Source organism: Crocodylus porosus, unplaced genomic scaffold (assembly GCF_001723895.1).
Source record: "Crocodylus porosus isolate Cpor-Errol unplaced genomic scaffold, CroPor_comp1, whole genome shotgun sequence".
In the NCBI taxonomy this organism is placed as follows: Eukaryota; Metazoa; Chordata; order Crocodylia; family Crocodylidae; genus Crocodylus; species Crocodylus porosus.
Window position 1 is genome coordinate 23,031,244 of NW_017728916.1, and position 13,534 is coordinate 23,044,777.

Consider the following 13,534-nt stretch of genomic DNA (forward strand, 5'->3'; position numbering starts at 1 on the left):
ACACAATCTTTCTGGCTGTGGGCCAGATGAGTGGTATAGTGTCAGTTTGAGGGCCATATCCAGTGCATAGGATTGGTCTGTGGGCTTGATCCAGCATGGGGTCAGCATGTGGTTGTGACCCAGCTTGCAGCCCCAGACCCACACACACACACCAAGTCAGGCCCACCACCCTGGCCCTGCACAGAGGATCAGGTCTGCTGCCCCAGTCCTGCACATAAACCTGGTCTAGCATACAGGGCTGCATAGTCTGGCCATGGGGCTTGGAAATTTGGCTGAGGGGGAGTGTTGGCAGCATTAATTGCCACTGCTCCCCCACTGCTAAATTTCTGGACCTCTGAAGAGTCTCATGGTCTGGATGACAGCTCTGGATCTAGCTTTTCGGCCAAAGGTTGACTACCACTCAGACAGGAAAAAAAAGAATATAGACTGGAATTGGAATTGGAATATGCTGTTGCCCAGCTTCTCTTCCCTGATTTGTTAGATCAAGTCACAACATGAGGCATGGGATTTGTCTATCCTGTCCTACTAATACAGCTGTCTCTGTGTTGCTCTATGTTTTAAGTGAGACTGCTTGAGCTAAACTAACTCAAAAGGTGTTAAGAATGCAGTGAAGACAAGCTCTCAGCCTATGCAATGAGATACTCTTTGAGACTAGTGCAACAACCTCACAGGGAGATTGTTGCAATGACAGGAGATGTGGCTTAAGGAGATACACTATAAGCTATTTAAGACATCTGTAGGTAAGCATTTATTTGCCAAATCCCATTAATTTCAATATTAAAGGCACCCGTTAACACAATGTAAGCTTGTCTGCTATTTTGGGGAAAATAGCCTGTTCTCAGCTTTTTTAACTTTTATTAATGCTTGTTACATTATTAGTCAAAGCCTGCAATCTACCTCTGCTCAGCTGTTAGCACCTTATTAGGCTCATTACATTGTTACCTCTAATAGCAGGATGACAGGATGTCATCAGTTTCTGGGCTTCTGGAAGTACAGCACTGAGAGGCTGAGATCAGCTAGAAGGATTAACCACCCATTCTACATGGTGTGTGGTTTTTTTTAAATGCCAAAACAGCGTCTTTGGCTGTAACATCACTGTATGTTACTGCTGCCATTGCTTGTTAGAAAAATAAACGGTAGGATTTTAATTGTCTAAGGTTACTTTTAATATTGTTATTCCCCATCTGATGTTGACAACTGGCCAGCTGGAGCTTTACGCTAATAATTTAGGAAAGACTTGTCTATTAGGGCTGTGCAAAGCTTCAGTTGCTGATTCGATTTAGTGGAGATTCCACCCAATTTGACAGCTGAATCTCCAAATCTGAATTGAATCAGAAGACACTTTAATCTTTCCGCATCTAATTGTAACCCTCCAAATTGATTCGGAGAGATTCGATGATTCAGACATAGACACAGTTTTAAAGGTTTTTTCTACATACCTCAAGGTACCATACCAGGTGGCTTGTGAATGCTGAGACGGTGGGGCAGATCAAGTGTCCCATAGGAGCACGGGGGGGGGGTGAGTCCCCAGTGCACTTGGTGGTGGACCCAGAAGTGGACAAGAAGCACTTCCAGGTCCTCTGCGGAGCATGCAAGAGACCTTCCCCCCACCCCCAGCTTGGCAACTGGTGTTTCCTGGGTCTGGTGGGGCATCCAGAGTCCCCCCATGGCTGACCACTGAGCTGGGGGTGTGTGTGGGGTGTCCCCTGCATGCTCGGCAGTGGACCCGGAAGTGGACCGGAAGTACTTCTGGTCCACTTCCGGGTCTGCCACTGAGCACACAAGGGGGCCCCCCCGTGCTCCTTTGGAACGCTCCATCCGCCCCACCATCCCAGCATTCACGAGCTGCACATGCATAGTATGTAGAAAAAACATTTAAAGCTGTGTCTATGGCTGAATTGCTGATTGTCCAAATCAGCACTGAATCTTCAGATTTGCATTTAGCCAAATCAAATCAGGACAGTGATCCAAATCAGTTATTTGAATCACTGTCCCTTGATTCGGGCCAAATCCGAATCAAGTATGGCCCATTTTGCATACCCCTAATGTCTATTTAAAAACATGTATAGGACCAGACAACAAACGATCAAATGAAGTGGGCTTACCTATAGGCACCAATTTGCCTAAAACAAATCAGAGATGTAGCCACAACTGCCTGCAAATATATATGTGCAAATTAGCAAGTCTGATGTCAAACATCCTTGAAGCTGTATTGTTCCCAGGTAGTGCTAGTGTTTGATATTTGAAACTGTTTTCTGATTCTTGACACGGACAAAAGCCTTGGTAGTTTTCTGCATACTATTATATTAGTGCCTCTCCTTGTGTTCTAATGATTCCTATTGCTCCTATAAGCAGCCTTGTTAATGATGTTCTACTAGGAACATATAATATTATTTACTATATTGACATTGTACTTTGTGGTATAATGGATTTATGTTATATCCTTTTTCAAATACAATGTTACAAAAAGTGGACTATGATAATAATTGTGTTAGAAAAAATTTTAAAAGACAAAAATCAAAAATGGGTTAGATGATTTCCAATCAATGTGGCACTGCACTTCACAGCAGTCCACATATTTTTGTCAGCTCTTGAAGACTGGCTTAGAACTAAATAAAAAGTTGTGGCAATTTTTGTTCAATGACACTTTGTGTTCCATTGTGCCTTACACTTGACCGTTTTTGTCTAAGTAACAAAAACATCCTCCACACATTACATTGATTCTCTTCCTCTGAAACATGGAGCTGAATGAAAGACCTAAGATGGCTGATACAGCACTTAATGACAGAAAAATAGTTAAGGATTCCTCAAAGATGGGAAATGTGCTTATTAATTTAAAGTAACAGAAAGATGTAATCATTTGCTAGATTACAAAGGTGTTTCATACTTTGAAACATTATGATAACTTGTCAGTTGTGAGTTGAAATCAGTTTCTGCACACTGCTCACTATGGATGTGTACGCATGAGCAGGACTGTGTGCTTCCCTGGGGACAAGCAGCAGCAGCATACATTTTGTAGGTGAGGGGAGGCTGGGACCAGCAACTGCGCTGGCCCCAGCAGCCTGAGGACTTTTGGGAGCTGCAGCTGTGGTGCTCCTGCAGCAGGGAGCCTAGCTAACCAGGGTCCAGTTTTGGGCGGCATGCGCCGCTGCCATATGTGCCACCGTGGGTGTTTTTTAGGTATGGGATTTTTTTACACTGGGATCTCCCAGGGTCAACAAAAGCCCCTGCACTGCGAAGTAGCAGTGCAGGGAATGTCTGCGTGTGCAGTGTGGTGCGTGTGGTATATGACACCGCAGATGGGTCTGCAGCACCACATACCACACATTTGCGTTCGTTGGGATGCCCTATTGGTCTTATCTGATGAACTATTCCTTGGCTTTCTTTCTCTAGTTTTGGCTTATGCAAAACACCAAAATATGCTAAAAACTCATATGCAAATAGCAGGGTGAAATTTAACTGAGCAGATAGAAAATGTTTTGTCCTACTGAAAATTATATTCCCCTTTTTTTATAGCTGTTTACCAGGATAATGGCAGGTAGATACTAGTTACTTTTCAACAACATTTCACTTGCACTCATCTGATAGTGGCCACCAAAGTAAATGACAGACTCTCATGAATTCAGCTACTTTGGCTCAGGCCCTATATTGGCACTTCTGTAGTCCAGGACAGTGATTCTCAACTAGGCTGTTGTGAGATCCTTATAAGGATGCCATGGGCTGCTCTGCAAAATTACCTCTGTTAGGTATGCAAACACCTACACATGACTTGCAAGATAAACTCAGAGATTTCAAATATGAATTCATAGTGACAAAAACATTCTGTTCAATTGTGGTTGTTCTGAGCTCCTTGCAACAGAAGAATTAGCCTATTATTTTCTGACAGTCAAAAAATGAGTAGAAGCTGAATGTTGGCATTTTCCAAGGGGTGCCTTGAATCTAAAATGGTTGAGAACCACTGGTCCGGGATCTTTAGACATTTTTTCCACTATTAATTTCTAGACTTGATTCTGCCTCAGGTAAAGTTCATGTGAGTTTTGACACTGACTTCAGTAGGAGCAACTCAGGCATCTTTTTCAAACAGACTTAGGTATCTGTTTATCTTTCGGTGGCATTCTGGGCAGCTATTACCTATCTGTGAGAGTCTTTTAAACAACCAGGACTATGATATTAGCAGGCCATACCTTTGCAGATAAAAGCCTAAGATATGCAACTGCATAACAACACTTGCTATTATAATTTCATTTCCAGGATTTTTCTTTTTATTGCTTGCTTCTTTCTCTTCTGATAGAATTTTTAAAACCTCTAAATTCTAGGTGGGACACTCGCATTCAAGCAGCACAGTAAAAACTATTATTCATACAGTGTGTTTCTGCATTAGGTATGCTAACCATGCCTTTTTATTATGTGATTACAACAGCCACCATTAGTGGTAAGACAAAAGCAGCACACAAAAAAACAGAGATACATCTTGCCTTTCTCTTAGGTGCTACCTGTAGAGGGCAAAGCAGCCAAATTAAACCAGCCAGAAGAAATAAGAACAAGAGAGGACAGATGTAAATTCCCATACAATCTATTCTGTGAGTAGAGGTAAGAGGAGGAAAGAGCAAAAAGAGATACAGAGGATTGCCAGGAGTTCTGTATGACACATCCAGGCAGTCACATGACAAGGGCAGAGTGCTGTAATCCTTGTGAAATGGCAAAATCTTCCCCAGTAAGCTTATCACAATCAAAAGGGGAAATACTATACACATTTCCTCGAGTCTAAATGCACAGAAAAAAGAGAGAGAGCGCATGCTGTGTTTTGTGGCACTATTCTAGACCTAAAATGTCAACGACCTGACTTGTTTTGATTTCATGCTAACTAAAGAGAAACTAGATACATTGAAGCAAAAAGCACAAAGTAAATATGCAGGGATATATGTGACCAAATTACATGCATAGTAAATTCATCACAGGCTGTGCCTGTAATTTTCTTTTCTGTGAAAACAGTGCAGTGCAGAACTATACAAAAAAAAAAAGCAATGTATTTTCAGAGTGTTATTAATTATCTTTAATACATAATGTGTGTCCTCATGGACACAATGACACCAATATAACAGTCAGTTACTCATGTTTTAAGATACTAATATATGTGTGAAGAAAATACAAGAAAGTATCCCTTTTGTGCTATTAAATAACATCCTTCAAATATTATCCTCTTAATTGGTATTGCATGCAGAGACACAATCTTATTTCTAAAAAAGCATTTAGTCCACAATAGATGCGTAATGAAGCAATTACTTTCAGTTTCTTGTTAGAGGTAGAAAGTGTAACTGAACAGAGTATTAATATAACTTGATGTTGTTCATCTTATACAATTGTTTTTATCTTTCCGCATCACGGGACCACTATCTGCAATAATTGTCAGATATTCTTAGGATTTGCTGGAAGCCCAAGAGCCACTGTTTTTAGTCTCTTACAGTGGCTGAAGAGGTGTGTTGCCCACCCATGAGGATTTTTTATCTGACGCTTCAGCATGCTACTGAGGAGGAGACGTTTGCCTTTGGCAGAAGCCAAAACTAGAAGGCTTCTAACTGGATTTTATATCCTATGATTACTTTTACTAAAGAGTGATGGTAGGCAGCCAGTTTTTCATTTTGCTGTGATTCTCTATATTGTATTGCCTAAGTTTACTTGATTTACCACACCGGGTGTAACGTGTTGATCCTTGCTGAAATTTTTTTCTTTTATTTTTCTATGTAGTTGACCTCTGCACTTTTATTTCTAAAAAAAGTATTAATATTCTAAACCAGTGCATTCTTCAAAGTATATTAGAAAGACCTGACGGTACCTTTCCAAAGAATTGGCTGTTGAAACACAGTGCTCCAGGAGTCTCTCCCTCTCATATTTGATGTTCCCCTCCCCCCTCAGAAGAGTTTTAGGCAGATGTGATTTTTAACAAAAAGGATAACATTAAAGAAGTCTGCATGGATGTCGATCAAACAATGATACTTAGCACAGCGCTAGCATTTATGTTATGTAAATGTAGGAGAATCACCATTTGAGACAAGCTTCTACAAAGCAGGTAGTGATTTAATGAAAAGCAAAAAGATTGAAAGGGGTTTGCCAGAGTCTTATGTGATATGAATGTTAACAAGTCAGCTCACGTCACCATCATCATCTCTGCTCTTCATTCTAGTCTCTCTCCCTTTCTCAAGCCAGCTTGAAACCAGGGAATTACAAACTAAGAAAAATCCTTCAGCCAAATGTATAATTAGTCTAAACAGGATCAATGCAGCCCAACTAATCAGTTTTACTAACTACATTTGCCTTTTATGTCTGAATTTCTGATCAAAATAGAAGAAATGCAGCACATGCTTAAAATGCAGATGCATTTGGAAGCTCTTTCCATTTATACAGGCAATAGAATAGCAGATGTTTTTCTATAGACAAAAATATATTTGGGATATACATTTAGTGTTTATTAATATATATTTACATAACTAAGAACCAAAATGTCACTTTGCATGGATTATTTTTGTGGATAGGGCTAAAACTGCCAATTTAGATTCAGGGAACCTGATTCTTCTCCCCCCCCCCCTCAAATTTGTGAATAAGGAATAATTGCATTGATAAAGTTTTATAATGAGGTAAAACCAGTATCAAATGGGAGGGTGTTACAGGAATCTTTGTAAAACAGGCAGTTCTTGTTTACAGCCATCCAAACCAACAAATACCCTGAAATTAACAGGAACTTATTGCTAACCACTCAAGAATGCATGGCAGCATAGCTTCTTGGGTCACCCCCATCACCACATCTTCTGACTCAAAAAATCTACATAATCCACTTAATATTTTTCCAGAAAGATGAACACTTGGAATGTCATGCTTATATAGAATAACTAGTATTCTGGAAGTAGTCCTATTGATTTTGATGTTATTCTGGAAGTAGTCCTATTGATTTTGAATGAACTGCTTTGCATGTGGCGATATTTGGGATTGAATAATATTTAATTCTGAAGCACGGGGAATAAAAAAAGTACAATACCCTGTGCTTCTAATAAAAGAAATGCACAAATAAGATTTTGCATCAATTCATCTCTTAGCTATAAAAGTGTTACCCCTGTATAAATCCTTTGGCAAATGGTACGTGGAGATGCTCTTGATTTACTCATGAAAGAGAAGAGTATTCCCAAAACTGTTTTTCTATTTTATTATCAATTGAAACTCAGCACTGGTGACCCCTCCTGGCCACCACCTGGACCCCACCTTTTTGCCTCCTCTGGCCTCTCAGGGTCCCTCCCTGCTATCTTGCTTGCAATGCCTTCATGTTATGGTTAACCAGGAAGGCTGCCTGTAGAGGGCAAGGTGGAGGTAGGTTTGGGGCATTGAAGCCCACATCTGAGTTGATGTACTCTGGCCTTGGCTCACTTTGATCTGGCTGGGTCCATCCACCCAGGGTACATGGTACCAGGACTCTCGGCTCTCAGTCCTCAGCTCCAAATCTCATCCCTTGCTGCCTCTGGGCCCCTCAGTGCCCCTGGTCCTACTCTGTGGGCTCTGGGCTTGCACCCCAGTCTCTGCTGTCTGACACCAGTGTCCTTCTACAAATGACAGTGCCTAGGATCTGGGGTGCTCATGCATACCTTTCTCAGTGGGCTCCTCTACCCCTACAGCCACAATGGTCCCCTGTTTTAAACACAAACCAAAAACATGACTGTCCACTCTCCAAACAAAGGAATCCCCTCCTCTGAGGGTTAATCTCAGTCTGCAGTAGCACTAACAGGCTCAAAGCACTTACCCGTTGCTGCTCGAGGTGCAGGGATTCTTCCAGCTCCTCTGTAACTCAGAGTCCTTTCTCTGTGAACAGCCCAGACTGGCTCTTCCCTGGAGCTCTGCCTCCTGTGACTCTTCTGACTAGACTCCCCTCTCTGGGTAAGCCCTAGGCTTCCGAGCATCTCCCTGAGTGACCTGACCCTCTACTTCCGCCCCAGGCTTGCCAGTTACCACCTACACCTAGAACATGCGGCCATTTTATTTAAGGCCCCTTTGCTATTGTAAGTCTGGGGCTGGCCAGCTGACCCTTTGCTCCCTCTTCCCTCCCATAATGAGGTAGGGACCTCATTAGATCAATATATTATCCAATATATAGTTGCTTTAATATATGTGAATATTAAGGAACTGCTGACTTAACTTGATGCCAAACTTTCTTTTAGAAGATGGCTTGAGGTCTGATCTTCATTCTTACTTAGGCAAAATTCCATTTTACCAATAGTAATGCTTTCACTAGTAGTAGAGTTTTCACTACTGGACTGGGTTCTCAAAATACAAAGTTTCCTCTTCTATTTCTTGCTTGTCTTTTAAGGCTGATGTGAACTGAATTTCGTCAACATTTGTAAAGGGCTTTGTGATCTTCAGATGAAAGTCACAATATAAATTACAAGGGATTGTTTATTATTCTCTGGTGTTTCTTGCTTGGTGAGGATATTCATAACACCTGATTAATTTCCCAACATTGGTCAAATGAAGATTGCAAGTACAAAAATCTATACATTCTATTGTTTGCTTTTACTGTAATATCCAGAAGTCTATCATGGCTCTTCTGTTTTTAAAACTGGAATCTATTATTTAATGGTTAAATTATCATGTACTAATGATACATGGAAAAGTACTGTAAGCATTTTTTCCTCTAAAGCCAATATGCAGCATAAGCAAGAGACTCTGTCAGACTTAGGAAAGTTTTTCATACAACCCTGCTTAGAATACCATATTTACCCAAAACAAGACAACTCAAGACCCCCCACTTCGAATAAATAGATTCTAGACATTGGAAATTAATAATTTTGTTATAATTTCCTATGTCTAGAATCTAATTATTGGAGGGTCATCTTGGAATCCTTCCTCTATACCACCACTGCTGAAATGGGAAAAGCAGTGGCAGAAGTAAGGTGCAGGTAGTTTGGAAGTGATAGGGGATACACGGTGGGGGAGATACTGAAGGGACAGGTGATGGGGGAAGCACTGGGGAAGAACAGGTGTAGGAGGAAGCAGTAGAGAGCAAGTGGTAGGGAAGGTGGGAGGACAGGTAGTAGGGGAAGCAGCGAGGACAGGCAGTAGAGGAAGCAGTGGAAAGCAGGTGGTGGAGAGGCCAGTGGACAGAAGGTCAAACAGCCTGCCCCCTGCCCCTAGCCTCCATACTTTGCCTCCTTCTGCCTGTCCCCACACCACTATTTTCACCCTTTTAGTGCTTGCCTCCCCTAGCACCTGCTCCCAAAGCCTCTGCTGCCCCCCACCCGTCTTCCTCTCTCATAGCCTGAGCCTCCCCACTCCCCCTCTTCCCTCTGTTTCCCACCCAACAACCTCTGCCCCCTGCCTTTCCCTCCCCCTTTTACTCCCCATCTCCATGCACAGCAGCCTCTACCTCCCTGGAGAGAGGTAGAGGCTGAGGGAAGGAGAGGACAGGGTCAGAGGCAGTGAGAGAGCAGGCAGTAGCTATAGCTCCAGCCCCCACCGAGCCACAGCAGCTACCTGCCCCTGTCCCACCTCCCCACCCACCCACCACCTTGTACTTGATTCCAAGACAAGGGACTTTCTCCCCACCCCCAATGTTATATCGGGGTAAAAAAAAGTATCTTGGAATTGAGTAAATATGGAAGGTAGATAAAAATTATTAACACTATCCGGTCATTTCAATCACTGTATTAGATTTAAAACAAAGTATGATAAAACTTAAAATCAACACAGATGTTTCTGTGATTTTTTAACTCTAATGAAAATAGTTCCCCAGTGGCATTTCCAACCCAGACACTGCGGCAAAGTAAAGCTACCTAAACTGGGTACATTTGCTGAGTAAAATGAAATGCAAAAGCTAAGCAATCATCATTAATGATCAGTAGATTTATAAAATTCTTTCACTTTTAGTAGTTTGAAGTATTGTGGCTAAGACAAGAAACAAATGATTTAGTAGAACTGCATGAATTTTTAACCTGACAATGTCCCTTTAACATATGCAAATTGACTCACACAATTACAGCTGTTGGAATTCCACAGAATTTGACCCTCTATGCATACGTTTTAACAATAAACTACAAAATCCCAAGTGTAACCTAAGCCCTTTTAAATAAATACATATTTCATAAGAATACCAAATATGTCAAAGCATAATTAGTTAGACTGTCTTGTCAGGTTTGCTTAGATGAATATATTAGAGAGTAATCTTTGAACACTGGGGGAATACCATAGTGATTCATACCAGCAGTTACCATAGGCATTGTTTCCCTGTTGAAGTCACACACTCAATACCTGCTTAGTTTTTCATTTGAATGTGTAAATATAGCATTACATTGCATGAAGTCCACACTGAAACCATATTTAAACAGATATAAACTAGATGCGCAAATAAAAAATTATTACTTCTACTTCCTTGAGCCAGATATCAAAATTTTTATTTTGCACATACTACAGAAATGCAAAATTTTAGCCAGAAAGTTACACCAGATTTTGCTCCATATCTACAAGAATTTGGGGCAGTCCTTCATCATCCAGGAAGCCTTCTGTGGGAGGAACACCCTGGTACAGGGGGACATACCATGTATGGAGGGGGAGGGTGGTATGGAGGGCTTGCCTCTGAAAAAACAGGGCCCAGTCAATATAAGCTAAAAAAGGGCTGAAGTGAAAATAAAGTGGCTTAGGAGCCACATGCATGCTCTGCATTAGCCAGGAAAGAGATTGGGAACTTTTTGTGGACAGGTTTCTAAAAACGTCAGTTTAGTGTTCAGCAGCCATCAAAAAGACAAACAAAACACAAGGATTAAGAAGGGCATCATAAACAAAATGGAAAGTATCATGATGCCCCTTTATAAATCTATGGTGCAACCACACTTTGAATACTGTGCCCAGTTTTTGTCTCCACACCTCAAAAAGGATATAGAAGAACTAGGGAAGGTCCAGAGAAGGGCAACAAGGATGATTAGTGGTATGGAGGGGCTTCCATAAGAGGAGAGACTAAAGAAATTAGGCCTACTTGTTTTAGAAAAGAGAGGCTTGAGGGGAGACATGATAAGGGTGTACAAAATACTAAAATAATGAAGATATTAGGAAGAATTTTCTTACTAGAAGGGCCGTAAAACACTGGAAAAGGTTATCCAGAGAGGTGGTAGAAGCTCCATCCTTGGAGATTTTCAAAATCCGGTGAGACAAATCTTTGTCTGGGATGATCTAGTTGGAGATGGTCCTGCTTTGAGCAAGGGGTTGGACTAGATGACATCCTGAGGTCCCTTCCAACCTCCTGAGGTCCCTTCCAACCCCTTACTTTCTAGGATTCTATGATACAGACTCTGAATCAGACCTTCCTAGACCCTCAATGCCGGAGGCTGCAATTCAGAGAGAAACAGTGGGAAAAACTCTGGTAATTCCCAGTTCACTCTCCTTTTCAGCCTCCACTTTCTGCCTTGCATGACACAGGAGACAGACCAAGATGGACCTATGGTCTGATCCAGTAAATGACAGTTCTTATGTTCTAGTCCTTTGCTGGTAACTGTTACCCTTTATGACGGGAAATTAATGCAATTATATTCCCCACTATTTATGTACACTGTGGGCATGTCTACATGTACAAATGCTCCATGGTGGGTTTACTCTAGATGTTTGAATTACTCTAAAGTAAACCCACCCTGGACATGTATCTACATGTGCAGGAAGTGGGAGCAGATTAGCTGCTCATAGCAGCGGTCTGCTCCCGCTCCCACCAGCCCTGCACCAGCCCCCTGCAGCAGCCAGAGGGGTTCTAGGCTGCCCCCTGGATGCCAGCCCAAGGGCTGGCAGGGAGCATATCTGTCTTTTGGTGGGGGCTGGGAGATTGCTCCCTGCCCTGCAGAGTTCTCTGCCACTGAAGCCCCAGGTTGGGACAATATCCCTCTGCCCTGGCAGCTGGGGTTGTTATCTCCCAGCCCCAGATCCATAATTGCAGAGAGGGGGAGGGGAGCTCCCTTCTGCCACAGCAGGGGGACATTGTCCCTGCCTGAACTCCAGTGGCAGAGCCTGCCCCAGTAGCAGGCAACTTCCAGGGGCAGGAAGCAATCTTCCATCCCCTGCTGTTCAGCTTACCAGGAGTACATTTGCTCCTAGTCAGCCATCTACACGTGCTCTACTGTGCAGTAATTACTTCCAAGTAAATTTGCTACTTGTATTTACAGGTAGCAAATTTACTCGCAATTAAAGCAAATTACTCTGCAATAAATGTCTGCATATGTAGACAGTGATGTTTACTGTACAATAATTCACTCCAATCTTGAGTAAAGGGTCAAATGCCCTGTGTATTTGTAATGCATGATGTCTGAATATTAATGTAAGCATCAAAGAGAAATAGTGTTTTTATAAGTGCTCTGCAACCAGCAAAGCTTTCAACAAAGAATAGGTATGGTATACCCTGAGGAAAGAATGCTGCATTTATGTAAAACATGTATAGACATGATTTTCCCATGGAAACTGTGACGTGGTGCTTTCAGTAGTTTTATCAGCTGCCACTTCGGTGCTGCTGTGGTAGATTTATCAGATCAGACAGACCAGAAATATGTTCTCCTCTTGCAAGTTTTATTGTGGGTATACATAACACTCATCATAACTCGATTCAGAAGAATTTTGATTGTGTAGTGGAAAAAAATTACCAGGCAGCAGTCATGGGACAATGTGAACAAGGCTCTAACCCCCACTTATACTCCAGCCAAACACCAAACAGCTGTTAAGTTATCATGGACAGCTATCAGATGTTTCACTATTTTTCTGGGGGTTTTTCTTTTCTTTTCTTTTCCTCTGTTCAGGATTTCCTTCAGTGCTCCCTCTGTATTAAGAGGTCAGAGTGAACCAAGGAGAGTGTCCAGTCACCACAAGAACAAAAGTGAGCTGCAACTGCCACGAAGCAGTACTGCTCAGGTAAGTACTAGGCCCTCCCAAGGTCTAGAATGCTATGTCGTTTCTGTTCCATTTTTTCTCTTTTCTTCTTTAAAAGGTACAGTCCATTTTTCCCTGGGCAGGAGAATGCTCCTTCTCCCAATATGGCCCACAAGTAATAGAAACATAAATTAAAGGAAAAAGCAAAAAAGAAAACCTAATTTTCCTATGACCCCAACTGACTTCCTGCCCTTTGGGCAGGGGGCTGGACTCGATGATCTCCCGAGGTCCCTTCCAGCCCTGATGTCTATGAAATCTATGAAATAATTGCAGATATGCAGTTCCTTTGCTCTTCAGCAGTTCAATGCCAGTTATATGTTCAGGGGTCTCTTCCCCTCCCTTGATAAGGCCCAAATCAAGCAGTCTGAATCTGCTATATTATATAATTATAACTCAAATACAAGAGAAACAAGAAAAAGAAACCTTCTTTAGCTCTCCAAGGCTTGCTGCTGCTCCAACTTTCCCCAGTGCTCTAGTCTCTGCATTTGGAGGATGCTGCTATCTGTGCACTTCTGCAGTTTGAGCTCCTCCAAGCTCTGAGACCAGAATTTGATCTTCTCTCCATTCCTGGGGTTTACCCAGCTGGGTTTCAGACTGAAGTAGA